This window comes from Pogonomyrmex barbatus, unplaced genomic scaffold (genome assembly GCF_055798465.1).
Source record: "Pogonomyrmex barbatus isolate J1 unplaced genomic scaffold, ASM5579846v1 scaffold18, whole genome shotgun sequence".
Lineage (NCBI taxonomy): Eukaryota > Metazoa > Arthropoda > Insecta > Hymenoptera > Formicidae > Pogonomyrmex > Pogonomyrmex barbatus.
Window position 1 is genome coordinate 1,997,455 of NW_028297114.1, and position 21,606 is coordinate 2,019,060.

The 21,606-nt window shown below is 32.8% G+C and overlaps 1 protein-coding gene across 15 annotated transcripts in view; it reads left to right on the plus strand.

The window, feature by feature from the left end:
• Positions 1–1,999: 1,999 nt before the first annotated feature.
• Positions 2,000–21,606, plus strand: part of LOC105433985 (uncharacterized) — a 77,444-nt gene continuing 57,837 nt past the window's right edge. For 3 of the 15 annotated variants that reach the window (XM_089075249.1, XM_089075258.1, XM_089075266.1), the window contains exons 1-2: positions 2,044–2,429; positions 3,743–4,113. The gene's annotated coding sequence lies outside the window, so the exon portion shown is untranslated. Of the gene's footprint in view, positions 2,430–3,046; positions 3,201–3,742; positions 4,114–17,867; positions 17,963–21,606 lie in introns of those variants that run through there. The other 12 variants (XM_089075263.1, XM_089075259.1, XM_089075261.1 and 9 more) reach the window with 10 other exon arrangements.

A 21,606-nucleotide genomic window follows, 5' to 3' on the forward strand; every position in this document is an offset into this window, starting at 1 on the left:
AAAAAAATTAAATTATATCTTCTTTCACATTTAAATCTTAATTATTACAAGTCGTTATTCTTTAAATAATAACTTGTAATTTAGTTATTTGTTACTTGTTATTTATTTTAATGATTTAATATACAATTTATTTATTTACCGTTACCGTTACCTTATTAAGTCGTAAAGTGTGCTTTTATTTATTTATTAAGAGAGAGAGAGAAATAGAGATAAAGTCACCTATAAATGATAATATTGGATGAAGTTTCATCTCTCGCAACGAAGTGCAAAATTTATACCAACGCTTTTTCATTGCGAACTGATATAGGAACTGATATAGGAAATTGATATAGGAACGAGTTTTAATTTCGAACCGAGGAATCCTTGCAGTGATGATGCATTCGTTGTTTCATACCGAACAGATTTTTGGTTTGATTTGGTAGAAAAGCGCATTGACGTCAGCATTCGGAATGAAACTAATTCGGCTTTTGCTATATATACGTCCAATATCTATTATCTTGTTTCATTTAGTTATACATTTTTTTCTTAGCAATTGTAGATAGCTCACTGAAGCTCTAGATTGTACTTTTAGTTTTAATTTGTCCTCGGGATTTTTCAAAATCCAAAAATACGTCGAGTATGAGATAGGACATGTTATTGTATAATCATTTAAACATTTTGTAGTTGTTAGCAGTAAATAAAAATTATAAAATAATTTAGAAAACCTCTTTCTCTTTTTCTTCTCTCACTTACTTTTTTATTTAAAGAAAATAATAATATTAATTATTTTTTTTAACAAAACTAAGAGATTACTATATGTTGAAACTAAAAACTGTTAAAACGAAAAAAAAAAATGTAATGAAACTAAATACAACTTTAACATTAAAAAAAAGTAACTAAAATTCAGTCTCCCGTTAAAGTTTCGCGACCTTGTATTTCGTGCAACGCGTTTGCTGCACATATAGGTACATTTTCCGCACACACATTTGTGAACGAGTTCGCAAATGCAAAAAAACGCGAAACTTTCCCGATGGCTTTGTCGGATCCTGACAAACGTGTTTGGATAAAGTTACGAAAAGTTCGCGATGTGAAAGACGATGGTTGGACAGGTGGCTCCGTACAGTGAGATCTCCTTATACTTGGCGCGCAAGCGTCAAATCAGTAGGGACGAGTGTTTTATGGGCGCATATGTTTGATATGTGTATATAAGACATACTCAATCTCTTTACTTTGAGATGATTTCAAGTATTGGAATCATGAAAGCGACATAATCTTTGAGATTTCAGTTCTTATTCCTGTACCTTCATGTATTATGGTTGTTAAGCTATTTTATGCGAATCTAATCTAGTGAAGGCGTTCAGCTTAAATTAAATGTATATATTAATGCAATTATAGGAAAATCAATGCCGAATTGTATCCGAATATTTAAAGATTCTTTAAAGATATTTTAAATAATGTGAGTCAGACATATAAAAATATAATAAATTAGCGGAAGAAGAGGATAAACAAATATGTTACATTATTATATATATATATATATATATTTTGTGTGAAACTTTATGTTTAAAATATAAAAAAATATTATTTAATAATTGTTTAAAATATAATAAAATATGCTTTATTTATTAAATATACTTGCTCGCAAGCATCAAACTAGATGTGAATATTTGAGCTATTTAAATATAATAGTTTGTCAAATACAGAGTTAAATGAAGTTTCATTCTTTTTATTATTCACACGTTTTTAATTTGCATTTTGCATGAATTATTAGTCGTGGAAGCGCCTGTTTCAATTTTAAATAAACGTTCTAATATTTTGTTGATATGAACAAATACAATTTTTATTCGTATCTTTTACAGTCCATTTTTTTTTTTTATCAAAGCTCCAGTAAATAGGAGCAAGGGATTCGCTTTTCATTCCCGTGTAACTCAAACTACAGCTCGATACAGTGAACGCATGCAGGGCTCGTGCGAGTTACGAATCAGCCCTGATCAACCCCACCATCGCCACCATCTTCATCAGTGGAGCAGGCCGTTTCGAGGGCGCCTACCGCGCGGCAACCCCCTGGCGTTCAGTGGCTGCGCTTCCTCCGCATTAGGCGTTACGCATGTGTATCGCATCCGGGGATCCGTGTGTGGTGTGCATCTTCTCGGTAGAGGCGGATATCCCGCGAGTTCTCTCGCGCTGTAAAAGAAAAATCCCCGAAAAATCCTCGAGTGCGCACCGCGATCTATCGCGAGCGTTTCCCGCGCGCGCGCGCGCGCGCGATCTTCCGCGATTTACCGATTTTATTTTCTTAATGTCGTCATCGTTTTATCATCGCAATTAGTTTATCGCGTTTCACTCCGCTATCGGTGCGTCTGGAGGCACTTAACGATAAGCCAGAAATAAAATTTCAGCTTTGCGTGTCCGTCGTTGAACCCAAAGCAAGATAGATCGCGCTCTTCACGGTGATTTATATAAATTATATCGTGAACAAATGCGTTAAATTTGGCTAATAATTTTCTTTGAAATCAAGTCAAACTAAATTTCTATGAAGAATGATACATCTGTGATTAGGATATATTTATCAACCGTTTGTGGGATAATTCTAAGATTAGCTTAGTCAACAAAATGTGCTTTTTCATGCAAATATTTTTCTTTAAATGAGTTCAGATCTTTCTAAGAATTTCCCTAAAATATTGTTTTTATTATTATTTTATATTGTTTTCTGAGTCTTGATTATTAATGTCGAATGTGGAAAATATAAACAATTTCACACTAGATTGGCTGATACATGTAACGAGCTGCACGATCGAAATGTTTTTTATCTTTCATCGAACAACTGGTTCTTTTTACAAAAACTTTCTTCTTCAAATATTTATTTTCCATAAATAAATTGCGCATGTGACACAATTACAGATTATGTATTATAAAACCTCTAATTAGATTATAAAATTTATAAGATTTCGTTCATCAATGGTTCTTAACCATGAACATTTTTTATAAATATTCGTTGTAGATCAATTTGTTGCTAACCATTCCACTTTTGAAATTTAAAAAAACAACGATCCACTCGGTTCTAAAGAGATATAATGTCCATTATTTCATTAAGTGGCACTCAAGGATTCCGCGACCTGCTAAGTTATAAAAATTGAACCTAGTGAAAAAACTGAATGTAAATGAATTAAATAAAACGTAGGGCCTCTTAGCTTAGAGCACCTTCTCATCTACATTATCCCGTACGTCAGAATGGACCGAGGTCATATTTACTGACCCACCTTTTTTTGACCTCATTTAATTCGTTGTAGATATATAACGTTGTAGTCGCATCCATGTATAATTCAAGATTTTTTTATTTTATCCTCGTAAATTAACAGGATTATATGTGCTTTGTTAATTAATGTAATGGCGTGTTTAGGAAAAAGACTTACGTTATGCTAATTTTTTAATTATCCTCCTAATTATTTCTGTCATTACTCTCTGGATGTATAATTTGTAAATAACATGATTTCCAGGAGATTAATATTATGAAATTATTCTATGTATATAATACGCATTTGAAATGCACATCTAATTGTTTTTTAAATAAATAAAATCCATTTTCAAATAATCTTCTTATAATCGCAGTCATAATTTGCTTCTAGAAAATTTAATATTCAGACTACTAAAGTTCATTGAAAATTATCGTCTAAATTTTTTCAGAAAAATATATTTCTGTTTAAAATCACTGTGACGAGCGCTTAACTGTTTCCACAATCTATCTTTCATAATTTCTATACAGATCTTGTATTAGTGTCACTCGCGAATATAATTATTTGACGAACGGGCGGAGTGCGATTTTCGGTTGTCGCTTGGGACATTTTCATTATCGGCGGAAATGGCTGGAAAAAATCTGCAAGAGAACACGGTGGAATAACCGTAGTGCGAAAAACCTACGATAACTGGACGAATCGCTAACCTCTATTCGCAGGTGGAAGGATATCTAGTGATTGAGTGCGCGATCGAGAAGAACTACGTTCGTCGTCGGGCCATCGCGTCAATCTCGGAACGCTTTTCATTTTCCTTCGCTCACATTTTTCCCTCGCATCTCGCGGGATTTTCATCGGTGGCATCAAAAAGATCGTTTCCCATCGGGATTTCATTACATCGAAGGTGAGTAACTTTCCTAGAATATCCGCCACCATACCGCGCCTTGATTTTAAATCAAATTTTACAGAAACAGCCAATCCAGCTTCAGAAAATGATAACTCAATAACTTCAATTTTTCTTTTGATATCTCTCTGTATCCATAATTACATCATCTTGCATCATTTTTCTGATTTTATAAAATAAAAATCTACAGTATTTTTGTCTGATTGAAATTTTTTATTACTGATTATACGTATATTTGAAAATTGATTGTTAATTAAAAACTTGATATTATTAACAAAATTTATAAATAAAATGAAGACAAGAGAAATTATTTTCTGTAGAATAACATCGAGCGACATTCCAAATTTATATAATTCAGTCCACTTTCGTGATTACAAACGCATTTTAAATTCAAATAACTTTGCAACGTTGTTGCTTTATAAATAGAATAAATTTCTGCATCGCTAATATAAATTATTTTGGAAATATTCTTGGATACGGCTGTATAGGCTCCGCAATATTATTTTGCAGCTGGAAGAATATGAAGCTATGTAAAAATGACGTTGGCTACGATAAAATTGCCGTCTCGGCTTGTTTTTTTAATTTCTCGTGAAACAACTGTGCTGTATATTTATGATCGCGATGACTATAATGAGCACAATGAAAATTTAAGTATTGTCGAAGGCGTCGGTAGATTCAGAAAAGTCAAGTCATAAGCCGTCCGTGTGCGATAAGGTCTTGCAAATACGTACATTGTGACGCTCGTAGGTGGTATACATTTTCCATAATACGTTACCATTTGTCAGAGCGCGCACTTAGCACGTGCCTCGAAAATAGCTATCGATTGTCATTTACCTAAATTACGAGTTTTTTATGTAGGCCGATAAGGTCAGACGTGGCTTTTCAGTCATAGCCGGGTGCCATATCGCCGCTAAGATGTACCGTTCGCTTTTCTGTTTTTATCCATCAGTTCCAAATTTTTATCCGTCACGAAAACGTCACGATTTAATACGCATTTGTGCATATTTTTACGTACACATTTTTTTCTTCTTCTTTTTTGTATGTCGATAACTTACTTCTGTCATATTCACGGGAGCCGTAAATAAAATGTAATTCGAGTACAGCAAAATCGAAGGCTCGCAAGACAGTCTCATAACAGAGTAATTTAGGATGATAAACAATCTCGACGAAACTGTTGTTATTTATTGCGAAATTGTCTTGATATTTTTATATTTTCCAGTGAAAAATTATCATTCGCGTTATGACGATGCAAACAATAAATAATGAATCAATGTAATTCTTCTCTTTATACATGTATAACAAACAGGGAGCATTATTTATTACGATTTGCTTTAATTATTTCTTGTTGTAATTGAAACTCGATACAAACTTCACGTTCTCTCTTACCATCATTCGTTAAGTACTTTATAATATTTCTATTCATATTCTATTCATATTTCATCATCAGACACGTAACATAACTCTTTTACTACAATAACAATAATGTTAAATTAAATAGAAAGAATTATGTTTAAAACAACATGCTTTAGACTTGATTTCAACATTAATATATCGATTCAATGGAAAGTAATTAATATGTATCTTAACAGGTAATCGTCATGTTATATCAGCGGTCAAGTCACTTCAATATCTTCTCCTTCTCGGAGATTATTAAGTTCATCGTACGTGTTCGAAGATTAGCGAGACGAGCGCGAGAGTTCTCTTTGATTACGTAGCGTGTTTGTCGTTGCGTCGAAAAGAATACGCCGGCCGGGGGCGTTGCTTAAGAATTCAATTAGACCACCACCGGCGCACGAATTTTACGCACGCGAGATGCAAATTGCATTGCCACATTTAATAAATACACGCGCTAATGCAACTTCGCAAGTCCTCGCCAGGCCGAGGGCCGCGTCTGCACGGACCGCGCGATCGATGCCTTCCCCGCAAATATTAATTTATTACGCGCGCGTCTCGCGGCTAAGTGTTTTTCTCTGTCTCGCGTTCGACGCTCGGCTCGGGATAACAGGTTGCGCGATTTTATCGATGGCCTAATTGAAAGCGCACCTCGGACGTGAATGCGCGCCTCGGCGCGAGTCGGCATTAACGATTTATCACGTGTCAATATGTATCCGTATATACCGCCTATCCACCGACGGGGGGAGGGGAGAGAAGAGGGATGATGCTACCAACGGGCCCCCCGAACTATTTGCAAGGCCAACGTCTGACAGACGAAACCGCCGTTTATTAAGCACGTCCGTGGAAATCGCCGCGGGATGATGCGAATCGCATTTGCACGCTGAATATCTTACGGATCGCCTCGCTGCGAGCGTTTAACGAACTCAATTAACTTCGCGCGGGATTGACTCTGGTGCATGATAAAAATTTCAGCGGGGCAAATTGCGCAATCGATCGAGGGTGATTGCCTACGATCTCTGGGACGCGCTGGCAAAAATTTATAGTTTCTTGAAAAATCACGAGGCATTTATTACGCAATTAGCACGATTTAAAGGAAACTCTAAGAATAGCACTTGATGTGTATAATGAAATTTGAATTATTGACACAAAGATAATAAAATCGCGAATCTAATAAATTTCCTAAAATGTGTTACCCAACTTTTAATAAATTGACTGAAGATGCGATCGGCACTGATAATTGCGAATTTAATATACAATATTAAAATATGTACTTAATTTATTTTTTTAATAGATCGGTAATATACGTTATTAAAGCTAACTTGCACATTATTAATCTTATGCGCGATACAATCGCACGGTTCGAACCCATTGACTCCATTTATGATTAGCTTAACGATATTCCAATCTTTGCATGCAAAAAGGAGTTATATAAATTGCCATTTTATGCATATGAGGCAAGTAGATATGCGGCTTAACTTTAGCAAGTAATTTAGATTAAGTGTTCCACAGCGATTTTTTTTTTTTTACTGTTTTATGCAGTTTATTGTGCTTTTTAATGCCGAGAACTAAAATCAAGGAGATTGTATCGATCGATTGCATTAAAAAGAAAAGAGATCAACGTCTTAGTCTTCAAAATATCCTGTTTTCGTAAACGGATCGATAGCGAAATACTACGCCGCGGTCAAATGGTTAAACAGCATTGATAAGCTGAACATACTAATTTATAGTTTCAATTTCTTTCACTTTTGATTACATTCTATCACTTGAGACTTTATTTTTTATGTAAATTCCTTTTTCTATTTTAAAGCGGTTTTAAGTTAAATTGAAACGATTTTTCATATTAAATAGGTCTATAAGAATAATTCTAGATAAATAAAAATCGTGAATTATTGTAAATAAAAGAATTTATTTTCAATAACTATAAAATACAGGAATAACAAGAGAAAGTTTAATGTTAATTTATATATAATATATATAAAACATAATTAATTTAATATAGTCAATTTTTAAGAATATCTTATATTTTTCTAAATTTATTTATACAACAATGGTTTAAAAAGTTAATAAGATGATTTAATAGTGATTGCGAGGTCTTCTAGCAATTTTGAGCAAGTATCTAAATGGAATCTCTCACAAGATTAAAAACATTTAATCAACTTCGCGGATTCACTCACGCCTTGCGGTTTGATCGTCTTTAAGGGACGATGTCTAAATCTGACCAACATGTGCGCTATTGTTTGCACATTTACGATAAGCTCCCTTTCTAACACTATTATCGTTTCGATACAATTCATTACATCAAAATTGTTTGAGTAAAACGAACGAAGATTTTTTTATCCACCAAACAGATAAATTGATTAAACTGGAAGAAATATTTTTTTTATTTAATATATTATAACAAAATTGAAGATTAATTTGCATATATTATAAAAGTAATACATGTAAATAATACATGTAATCGCAATATGTAAAATGTAAAAGAAGTAAAAACATACAAGAAACTAATAAACTAATAAAAATCATAAAAGTGACAAATTATTATGCTCTACAAAACTTTTTAGAATGATACAGTACATTTATAAATGTTTTACATATAAGTATATATTTTGCGGCATATATATGTTTAAAAATTTAAAATCTCGAAATTGAAAATGGACAAATATTGTAGAATAATATTCTGTAACAAATCTGTGAGCAAATATCGAGGAGAGCGCATATCCGCGATTTAAAAATAAAGTATTTTCGAGATTCGGAGCGTTTTCGCATCGACGATTTCGAAATTGTAATTTTTCAAATATCACGTTACGTTTTTCGGGAAGATAATATTTCCGGAAAACGATAACGATATATCGACACTCCCGATGCGCATCTCCGATTTCTTCCACGGACGCAACAATATAATATATGCATAAAATCGCATCGCATCGAAGCCGTATAAAAACTTTAACCTGTGATAATGAAGTTATCTCGGGACTACGCACGTTGCTCCACTTTTGGCTTCGCGCCGAACGTAAAACGAGCTAAGTTCTCGCTAAAAGAATCGTCTCCTCTAATTTCATCATCGTGGTCTGATATCGCTTTCTAATTTGTAAAGAAAATGCACGGTGTGCATCGGCGCGATGATCTCGTTAGAGCTGCTGATGTGTGTGTGTATGTGTGTGTGTGTGTGTGTGTGTGTGTGTGTGTGTGTGTGTGTGTGTGTGTGTGTGTGTGTGTGTGTGTGTGTGTGTGTGTGTGTGTGTGTGTGTGTGTGTGTGTGTGTGTGTGGTGTGTGTGTGTGTGTGTGCTCATGCCGTTCTAGTAATCAGGGCAACAGCACAGCTGGCGTTCCATTTGCGCTCGCGTGATAAAAGGCGAGCGTTGCGTGGCGGATAAAACGCAACGGATTTCCTTGTCGGCGTACAAATACAGCCTGGATAGGATTAAAGGGCGCGTTCCCTTCCCCCAAACCCTGTCCAATCCCAACGGAAAACATTCGAATATAAAAACTTGGAACTTGAACTTAAAAAATAGAAGAAAAAGAAAAGGGAGATCTCTCTCGGAGATGGCAGTTCCACATACGTCTTTACTTTGGCAGCGAACCATGAAAGCTTCGAGGCTTACCGGCACTTTAACTCGAAATCTTAAAGTGTCTCACCAATTGAACTTTCCGATTCCTTATGCTCGGACTGCTTCATCTCACGTCTCTCGTTTTATCGGCTTTGAAGTGTACCACATCGGGAGGAAAGTCGACTTATGAGAACTCTTGGCTGGCGATTTTAGAAAATGATTATATATAGATGAAAAGTTCGCATTACATGTGCTTTTACTACGATAAGATTGTATCGCTATAAAATTGGTAAAATGAAAGAGAAAGGATATTATATAACTTTGTTTTTTTTGTATAAAATGCGTTATCGAGAAATATCATATGTATCTTTGATCATATATCTTTTACATTAGCTGTAGTTGAAACGTTTCTAAAGATAGACTGGTGCAAAATGTTTTTGAGTGATTGTAAATCGATAACAGTCGTACAGACGATACGTATATTTATCACAAGAGGATATTGTAACAAACAATAATACGATATTATTTGTTTCTAAATAGAAAGTTTCCTTTTTGGATCTCTTTTTATAAATAAATTTGTTATATTCGATACATGAAATACAACAAGTTGCAAAGTGAAAACTTTATTTGATTAAATTCGACCAATTATACACTTGAATGTATCTTCGACATGTAACTTTATGGAAAGAAAACGGTTTTATTGAAATATCTAAAATAAGTAAGACGTTTGAATTGATTATCAAATATTTCAATATCAATATTTTTGTAATATTATTATCATTCTTAAGCATTTTATATGTTAATATTTTGATGAAGATTATTTTTAGATCTGCATCAATGTAATTTTAGATATGTAATTCAAATTTTTCGATATTTCAACAAAACCATTCTTCCGTATACGACTCGAAAAACAACATATTTTGGGAATTACGCACACAATAAATCATGAAAGAAACAGTGATGATTTGTCTCCAAAAAGAACGAAACGAGCGCGTAGAAAGATTTATCGCGGTTAATTTTCTGCTCACTCTTCGATGAATGATTTAGCCAAGAATAGGATACAAGAAACTATTACTCACTGTCTTTTTGATGTGTTATTAGCAATTGGATCTTTCGTTTTGATTTACGGTTCTAAATCTGTGCCACAATATATATCGTCCGACCAATCGTTCCGCTTTAAGACTTTAAATCGTTATATATACCATATGCCGAACGAGATGGTAGCTCAAATAATAAAGCATAAAGGTTGGATAATGGATGAAAAGATGGAAACTGTACGTAAATAACAGAGCCCATATTCCTAGAGTTCTTAAATCTTATATGTTGCATGATATACTCGAGATTAAAATATTTGAGATTTTTTAGATTTTTTTATGTTAATGACGGTTCTAAGTTAAGAAACTTGATATAACTACGATATTACTTAAAAAAAACAGACAAACGCGACAGATCACATCGACATATTTTTTTTTTAATGTATTAAAAAAGATCAATCTATCATTTCTTTATTTATCATGTCTTTGTCAATGTGGCATTTTGGCATCTAGATCAAGCGAATGCAAAAGCGAGATTCTGCAGTCACGATATCTTAAGTTTGTCCATTTCATGTTGCCTCCATGCATTTTTAAAGACACCGCTACACAATCGACGTCACAAAAGCATTATGTGTTTTATTTGCTTGTGCGCATCAGAAGCTCATTTCATGAATCAATAATCCTTTTTTATATTCCATCAACGTGCATCACTTGGCTTTGGCACACTCGTATCTCGCGGGAATAATTGACTGGGGGGGGGGGGGTTTGACTGGGGAGTGGAGGGAAAAAGGAAGTTTATTAACCGTAAATAATTTAATTTACATTGAAAAGCCGCATGATAAAAGAATCATCTGCATTAGACAGCATGCAACGTTACCGTGAAATTTTTCATGCGCCGCACAGATGTATGGGTGCCTTATTACTATATATCTTTTATTTCTTTATTTCCATTTTTGATGTAACGAATAACGTTGTTCCAGTCTGATAAAATGGCAAAGGGAAATATAAATTGTATATAACTGTACAAAAGAGCAACTGTCCCAATTCTTTTAATAAGAGTTCCCCGGAATAGCATTTCATGCATCACATGCAAAGAGCTGCGTAATGACATTTCAGCAATGTGTGCAGCACATGTCATGGCAAAATGTCACGTGTGTACATGTTTGCCTACTCGCTGGAATATTTGCATAATTAGTCAATGTTCATTTACCGATCACATTCAATTAAATTAGCATTCTAAGGTTCATTAAAGCCATTCGATCCAACAAATATACGTACCGTGTGTAAGTAAACAATAATATTAGCATAATTGATCGCGCGGCGTGTACTTTAAACTTACCTGAAGTTTGCGTCATCGAGTTAAGTTATAAATTATGCCCAAGGTAAAAGTATATGCATGCGTGCGCACTTTATGCATTTTGTAAAAGGTGATTTCTGGCGTTTTGGGAATTTTTCAAAAGTTTTATTTAAATAATAGATGTATTATGATTTATTCGTTTTTATGCATGGAAAGTTCGATATCTTTAGAAAGAAATTTATCTTCTTGCTAAAAAACATATTGTCATACTTTTCATGGACAATTTCTGCGCGAAACTTTGTAACATCTCAAATATTTGTCTTCGTTCTTTTTCAGACATCAGACTGCCTGCTATAAAGTCATCTCTTTTGCCATTCCCCGCGAACGTAACATCCGCGCTACATCATATCCGTAATGTAAATTTACGCGATGACGATCTTTTTCTCACCGGGGGTAAGTCGGCAGATAAACCATGATACAACAATTTTGCCGTCCACCTCTTAATGAGAAAACGCGAAAAAGTGCGATACGAAAGTTTGTTTATATGCTCTTAAGTCTGATTGCATTCCATCATATGAGCCTTTCATATCCAGATTAGAGAGATAACGGAACAACAGAAAATTAAGTTATCGCAATTTAAAAAAAAAATACGAACGATTTTACATTTTGCATTTTACTTGTTTAATTATACATTAATTCTCTCCAGTACATTCAGGTCGACATAGATAAACAACTGTGATGTATTAGGCATTAGGATTAAATAAATCGGTCACGAAAACACGGTTTTTTAATTTTTTTACTGAGCATACGTTGCTTTATCTTCAGAAATTATGTATGAAGCAATTTGAAATAATACAACCGTATATTTTTCTAACAAGACGGAAGTTGAAACGCGCACATGGCAAATAAAACGATGTAAAAATTTCGCGTAAATTTATTATTATAGTTTCAGTGTTGCGCGAATAGGAGAACAACAATTCCCGACAATTCGAGATTCAATTCCGATCGATTTTGGAAATGTCAAAAGCGCGCGTGAACAATTCCATTGTGGGAGAAAAAAAATAGAACGTTTCGCGGAAGATAGAAATGTTTCGGCGCTGCTGGGGGGGGGGATGGATCCGACGTCGAGCGGCGATGTCAACTCCGAAATAATTCGCTCGCGCGGGTCGTCGTCGCACGCACCCTCCTCACCATCGGCTCATCCAGGGTTAATCTCTGCGACGCATTTCCACGACATTTCGGGCGATCGATAGTATCGATTCGCTTACGGGAAAAGGGTCGCCGCGCATTACACGTACGTGCACCGTTGTGCGCGTCGTCGTACTTATGTACCCGGGTGGATGTACCGTCGCCTCGTGGTGTGCGCGACGTGTGTGATATCCGGGACGTCCACATATGCACACCCTCTTCCCCCCGTGCGACAACTAGGGCGACGCTACGTCAGATCGGCACTAAAATGTCTCCCCGGCAGTCTGGCGGCGGGAACGCCGCCGATTCGAGCTGTGTGTCGTTCCGCCATCGGACTGTAATTATTTCGCGAGGAACTTAAATTCCCGTCCGTCGTCGACCCCAGTTTTGACGTCAACGGCAAAGCCGATAATTCGTCCCGGCGTGTGCATGCTGCCTGTTATTATCGTGCCGTTCTTGATTCTGCTGTCGCGAATTAAGTGCCTCGCTGTCTTGACGCGAAACCCAATACAGAGGAGAAGTAAAGTAAAAGCGAGCGACAGGATTGTATTTAGCTTTGTATTTAGATAACGAAATGCGGTACTTTTTCCTCGTAACGCCGACGTAAAGGAGTTACGTATTGATTTTTCAATTATGATCGATGCGATGTTAATGGTTGAATAGAATATGGAAGATAAATAAAGTTTTTTGTCAAGACTAGTTTTATTCTCTGGTCTTTTTTGTATTTTTTTTTTTTTATACTGTAACATGGCCGTCGTTTGCCAAGAAGTAATTAGTTTTTTGTATCTCTTAACTCTCACATTTCTGAATTTCTAATTTATCTTGTTTTATCTTCTAATTACATTTTGAGCAATTTATTACTATAATATAGTTAACTTATTGCCATAATTAATATAGGAAAAATTGTCTTAATTATAATAATTTATCTCATTGTCAGAGCTAGTATTTTGATCTATATTTACGATGTTTGTTAGAAAATGTAAAACTTCTCTCTTACAATTAAAGAAATTAGAGCAGTCTTCTTTGTTTGTTGCCAAATTTCATCAAAGATTTACAGCAGGAATGATAATTATAACTTATATTTATTTCTCACAGAGATCTAATTTATTTTACCAAGGAACTCTAATAGACTCTTGTTAAATCTTTTGTTTTCAACAAAAGGTCGTTGTATTCGCTCCTAATCTCAAGGAAAGCTTTCTCACTGTCTTAAACGCTTTCCGCTAAAATATTTTCTCCTTTTCGTGATGGTCGTGAGTAGAGCTATATAATTAAAACTGAACTTAAATTGAATTGTACAGAATTTATTATTAATTAAATAAAGAATTCTTTTTGAAATGAAAATTATTTTATTAAATTTAAAATTTAAATTTCGCTTTGAAAAGTTCATTAAGTTTCATTAAGTGATTTTTCCGTCAAATTATCGACATGCATTTAATACATGATTATACGCTATCATAAAATATATTAAAATTATTAATGGATGCATTTATTATTATAATATAATAGGTCAATTTTTTATTCTAATTTTTATCAGAGAACAGCGTAAGTTATATACACAGAACAAAATTATCGTTAAATATACCGATAGCGTGTTACAAAAGCATGCTGATTGTTACGTTCTACATGGATAAATGTATTCTTGCTGCGCCGTTATATTAACATTGTTCTACTTTGCGAAAAATAATTTTGCAGTGAAATTTAATGCGCATAAGCAATTTTGTTATATCTAGCAGAACTTTAAAACAGATTTGCAAGTTTTTCTTTTAGAAATTGCAGCCTTGCTGAAGCTTTGTTTCATCTTGAACGAAGTTTAATCGTCTTAATTTTTATTCGTGATCGTGAACAACATTATGAGTTTGAAGACTTTATATATTGTTCTTTTGCGATAATGAAGCGAAACATAAGAGAAAAAGCAATATTAAGAAGATGAAGTATAATAGTTTTACATGTTTTATATTGAGTATATTATACGAATATTATGTTAGATTAAAGTTATAAAAATTGTTTGTTTCACACTTGTTTTACTGACAATTTATTTATACACAAATATAACGTAATAATTAAATTTATCATAATGTAGTATACTTTGTTTAAAAGTCACTATATTTTATAATTATAATTTTTTGAGAATTTTATTATAACGAAAAATAAGAAGTTACAACGACTTAAATTGTTACATTTTACTAAATGAACAGAGGAAACTTTAAGGAGAGCTTTATCTTTCAAACTTTTATATGTGCCTTAGCTCGAACGAAGCAAATGAAGCGTAAAAACGAATGCAATGTTAAAGCTGCATCGAAAAAAAGCTGCATTGAAACAAAGAGCCGCGCAAGATGGATAATACGAATAGATGGAATGGTTAGCCACAGCCTTGACATTAAATCGGTTTGCATATTGGCGGTGACGTAATGATTCACGTATATCCGCTATCTAAGATAGACTGTAGTATCAGTTGTGCATTATTAGCGAGGAGGGGATCGATCCTCGATTGATGTTTCGTGAAGTTCGCGAAACAACAATTTATCCACTTCCTCCTTCCTTTCTCTACGAGCACTCAATAAAATCAGGTTTCTGCTCGTGTATTGCTCTTACAGTTTAGTATAATTAATACGTTCCGTAATAACTTTGAACCAGAATTCGATAACCAGAACTTTGTAAGTAACAGCGACCCTGCCGCGTTCGATTTAGGTCCAACGCGGTTGGTAGAGAGTTTACTTAACGGCAGTCATTATTTAGCAGTAATCTAGTTTAGTTATTTGCTTATCAGGACAAATAAGGTCCGTTACTATCAGTTTCCGTGTTTGTATAAACGTCACACTATACATTTTTCCTTTCACCTAATATATATCTTAATGTTCTCATTAAGCGTTTTTTAGTTGATAAAATTTTTCTTTAACTTTTCAGATATTTATTTCTTTATTCTTTGAAATTCATTACTTCATTCAGAAGTAGACTTGAGTGCTCTTTTGATCTAAGTGAGAATTTCTTTTAGAGAAATATTATATATGAATATATCTATTATGTATAAGAACGAGATTTGATTTTGCAAACTGATTTAATTTACGTATGTTCTTTTCAATAATATTTCATGTTCCTCTTTAATCATAACCAATTACTGAAGAAATGCAATTATTTTTTCATATTTAATTTATTAAATAATAAAATCTATATAAAGTATAATTAGAAACGCTTATTCGCGTTTGGATGTAGCAACGTTTTTAATTCATTTGGAACATATTATTATTAAAGCATTCACAAAATAATTAATGTCTTTAATAATAATTGCTAAATTTTAATTATTTTTCATAGATATAAAATATTTCAATTTTTTAAATGTCATGTTCAATTTATATTCTTTTTTGTTAATATCATTCTTAAATTTAATTTTTGTTATCATACAAATATTTAAACATAATTAAAATTTTAATTAAAATTTTTAAAAAATTCATGTGAAATTTATCGTCGTTATTAACAATGTTAGATAATGCTTTTTACAAGGAAGGAGATTTTAAAATCTCATTGCGAAGTTTATAAAAGAGATTTTAATATAGAAATAAATATTCATTATTAAATTTAATATTTACCTCTTTATTGACAATATGTTTATCCAATTTAATGATATTTCCATAAATTTAATTATTTAAATAATTTAAAATTTATTTCAATTTTAAATTGTTTATTATTAATTGTTTGCATGAACATTTTAAATATAAATTTTTGAAATAAATAATATAATAACTACTTTAAAGAGAGAAAAGCGCTGTTTTAATATATTGGACGACCTTATCTTGTATTATTTGATTTCAATCATTCTGACATATTGATAGTCCCATTCGGGGAATAAATTGTCTTTGCGATTGATATCTACTAAAATCGGACAAAAACATTTTTCACAGATTGTTGCGATGTTAAATGGATATTCAATCAAGGCCGAGATCATTTTAAGATATACTAATATTGAATTTCTTAAAATATTTAAATATTCGAGTAGTAAATTATATCAACATTAATATGTATATTGATTTTTAATATGATACACGGTTTAAATTTTATTTTATATTTATTTCAATTATTTATCAATATGTTTCCAATATGTAATAATTTTTATTTTATTTATGTGTTTTATACGATACATTACAATGAATTGCACTTTTAATTGGATAAGTTAATTAGATAATTTAATTATTAAAAGTTTGTTTAAAATTGATTTTTTTATATCTATCTCTTAAGTTATAACAATAAACTATATGGAAAAGAAAAAATATATCTCTTATGAATCTTTTTGCATTAAAATTGCTTTCGTACCTGTGGCATTTACAAATGCCATATAACATTTGTCAATAATAATAATTATACTTGTATGAATGTTTTTACAAAAACATTTCGTCTTTATATACCTAAAAGATATTTTATGATATTATATTTATTATTCGCGTATTATATTGTATGTAATATAATTTATCGAAATGTATTTCGTGTATCAAATGACGAGGAAATTAGTCTCGCGTTAACACATAATTTATAAGCCGTATCATGGCATATAGCTACCAGCCATATGAGATGCTTTATTAGTTGCATCTAATTGCGTTTTACGAGAGTTTGGCGTCGCCTGTCCAACGTTGCGTTTCGTTTTATTAAAGCCTTTCACGTCACGGGTCACGCCAATGAGCGTGTGTAAGAGAAGAGGTGTGTAAAAGAAAGAAAAAAAAAGAATGCCGTATAATTGCGACTATTTTTGTGAGACATGAAAAACGGGGTGAAAAAAGTTTTCACATCGATTTATTCCGCAAAATTTTATTCATCACGCAAAAAAGCATTACATCTTATCACACTTCATACGATAATGCTCATGTTGTTGCATATGATAAATATAAAATAATTTTTCAGAATATCACTGTTTTGAAAATGTTTTGTTTTAAGAAATGCAGTATTGTGCTTATAAAAATATCACAATATTAATCATATCACAGTATTAATAATCACAATATTAATGTTCGAAAATTTTTATTATAAATTCTACTATAATATTTTCTTCATATATTTATGTTGAATATTTAGCATTAACTACGATTGAGAATGTGTAGAATTTACGATATTATTGAATACAATGTTAATTTTATTATAATAAAAAGAAAAGGAGTACAAAGATTTGTTACGAATAAGGTCAATGTCAATTAAAACTTTAAGTGCAGAAGATTATTTAAGGAGTGAGTGGCTCCGCGCGTTTCTTGTAATTTAATTTCTCGCCTATCACGAACACTACGCAGAATTTTACGCCCGGGGGATTTCAGAGGGAAGATTTAAGAAGAGTCCAGCTTTTCATTCACGTAGCGCACCAACCCACTTTCTTCGAATTTACTGTCGATTGCCGTCAGCCGAGAGAAAGGTAAGCACTGTTCTATTATGGCTGTGTTTGTAGAGGAAAGGCGTTTACGTAGTATAGATTAAGACAAACCTCATTCGGAAGAATTTCTTCTATTCCACTATCCTCGAAGAAAAGATGTCTTTATCATGCTCATGGTTTCGGGTTTTATTTTCATTCCAAAAGAATTTCGTTATTCTTTTATAAAAGCAGTCGAAACTTTCGGTCTGAATAATTCTCCGACGCTATGATACATAATTTAATATATGATTTCAAGTTGCTGCTTAAAGTTGATAATCGACCATTTTTTATTTGCGGAAATTATGCAATAACTAGAGCTGTTGAATCACCTATCGAAAAAAAATTTACAAATATAGTAGTCGGATATATACAATAATATGCTAAATCATGCAAAGTAAATTTTTTTATTTACAAGAGAGTTTTATAATTTACTGTTTTTTATTAATTAATTCTAATTAATTAATTCTAATAAATTATTTGACTTATTATTTATATTATTATTTATTTATTGTATTTTGTATCTGTAATGATGCTTCGACCTTTTCAAAAGGTTTTTTACACGTATTTCGTATAATCTCCTTTTCAGAATGCGAAAACTTGTGGTGCCTATTATGCGATACAGATTATATTTATCTGGATAATAGAAGCGGAATATTCGATTTCATTCCCACGTGTATATTTCCATGTATACGTGATACGCATGGCATAGCGAAAAATACATCTCTGTGGATTTCTATGCATACTTTATTTATATAAAAACGTAACAACGTAACAACTAACGATGCAGTTTATATAATTTCTTTTTGAAAATATTTTTCATAAAATATAAAATTCAATTTTAAGTAATCCGAAAATATGTAATAATTATTTTGTTTATTTATCGATACGTTTAATTGCGAAAAGATAATACGATCGATTGCGTCACATTAATTATGTTATCTTTCTGCAGCAGTTATAATCCAACATTGTACTAAATATTTTTAATTAAAAAGAATCCCGTTCTTATTTAATAGATGATAAAAGAAATGTTTAATATAAAAATGCTATATAAAAAATATGACACTAGGTAAAAGTTATTACTTATATATATATATATATATATATATATATATATATATATATATATATATATATATATGAGACAGTTATCAAGATGATTTCAAAATTAAATTAAAAGACTTTAAATAAGACATTGTATAATCAAGATAGATATCTATTATCAGAATATCAATGTTATTCCCACAAAATTATCTTAATTAAAATTAAAAAAAAATCTAATTTAAATTACATAAATAGTGATCGATGTATCGATTTATTATATAATTTTATTATTTTATATTTATATAATTTTTATATAATTTATATTTTATTATTTTAATGTTTTATATAATTTTTATATAAAACCTTAAAATATTGAGATGAAAAATTATTATAATAGAAGCTAATGGAACAGATTGATTAAATTAATGATAGCAGCCCTATATGTTATTTTTTTTATTTATTTGTCTCTTCTATTTGTTTTCATCATAACGTCTCGCAACTGCAGATGCAATTAATGGCGTCTCGCATTCATATTTCCTTGTTTAGAAAGCTAAAGCTGTGTCATTCCATGGTTTCCTTTAACTTATTATGCATTAATGCAGCGTAAGCATATTGCTTAATCAGGCGTGGCTCGCGCAACGCGTGCCACTCATTCTCCAGAGAATCTCGCGATTATAATCGCTCACGTATCCTTCTGCCCTTGTGACGTCATATTCACGTCTAAAAAAACCAACGGCAGGTCTGTGTTTTGTCGCAAACGCGGTTGCTAGCCAACACACTAATCATCGCGTGGGATCGATAAACCGTAGCGGTTGCACAGTTTTTGGTGACATTGCACAAACTGCAGCTTTTCCGAGCACCAGCGGGAAAATAAAGTTTAAAATTGTAAAATTCACGGATATAGCGTACTTTATTCCCTTTATGCTTTCACCTCGACAAAGAATCCGTCAATGTCACCAAGACAGACAGAAATTTATTTTGATATTAAAGACCCGTCTCCTCTTATGACTGACAGAGTTAGGTGCTTAGATTAACAGTAAAGACGAGACAACTTCGATTCTCAAGGATTCTTCGGGGAATATTGTTGCAAGAGCACACTTTCTTCACTTTGACCCGCTAATAAAGTTGCCCCGCTTTGCTGCTTTCTCCGCCTCTCTTCCCGCGCGCCTTCCATCGCCGCCCTGCTTTCCCCGTCGGCGAGGGTGCTTCGAAAATGCGGTAGTAGGATTTATAAAGTTTATACCACGTGTGTTCACAAAGGGTAGAGGGTGCGATTCTCCTCCCGAGGCAAAAGATGAGAAACGATATATCTTCGCCACTCCGTTTAATTAAGCGCCGACCTCTTCCGCGTCTCTCTCGCTCCGGAAATATCGTCTCGCCCGCGTCTACGTTTAACGGACGATTTCTCCCCGACCATTACGAAATGGCATAAATGTGATTATCCCACACCCGCCACACGGGCCGCTTTTAATAATACGCGAGTTCTGGGTGGCCGAAAGGATGTAAATTACATTCAGGTCGGGAAGTCGCCGCGTGAGGCGGCATTAACACACTTGGAAACTGACGTCTATTAAGCACGCGGGGGGGGGGGGGGGAGGAGAGAGAATACGTCCGGACTGTATCAATCGTTAATGACAGGTCTCTCGTCGAATAAGCGTAGGCAGATATTTTCTTAGCTCAAGTTTTGACAAGAGACTCAACGAGACGCAGTGTTTTCGAATAACAAAGAACTTCGCTACATTAGTTCATTCTTTAATTGGTTTAAACCTGACTTTAACCAAATTTAACCAAGGTTTCTTTCAGTCCGTATATCAGCAAAAAGTTTGAAATTGAAATCTTGCTCGAATTTGTTAAGATGAACTAAGAACAAATCTTTTCGAAGTTGCTTATAATCGCAAGACCTTAATTGAGGGAATTTTTCTTCTGGTATATCTTTCGCATTTATCTTTATTGGACGATTTCAACAAGGTCTTGCATTCATGTAGGTCTTGGTTTTTGTTTATTATCGCTGTAAAGCAGCCACAGGCAATTGCTTATTTTTATCGCGATCGATGATACAAGGTAAGAGAAAATAAAATGATCGAATAAATAGAATTTTGATTATATTTGATGAAGAGGCTTAAGTTTATTATTAATTATTAATTTTGAATTAAATGTAATTAAATGTTATTATAATTATGAATGTTATAATTACAATTATTATAATTACAATAGAGAGTCAGAAGAAGCTTTTCATACAAATTTTTGTTCAAATTTTGTTTAAATTTTAATATCAAAATGTAAATTTAACATCAAAGGTGTATCTTTTTTTTTTCTTTAATTCTCACTTCCAAGTTTTATGAAAAAATAGGTCACTGCTATCGTATGCTTTTGTGCAAAATTTTGAACAAGCGACACTTCCGCTACAATACGATGTTATCATACTTCTTTTCCGAGCTTCTCTCGAATCAATTCTCGATCAAGAATCTTCACAAAAGAATCTTATATGAATTCTTTTAGCTGTTACATATGTAGAATATTTTATAAATATAATAGATTGAATTTTTCTAGAAAGAAAAAAAGACAAAAATTTCTTTTTGAAAATAAGAACAAAATATTTCTTGTCA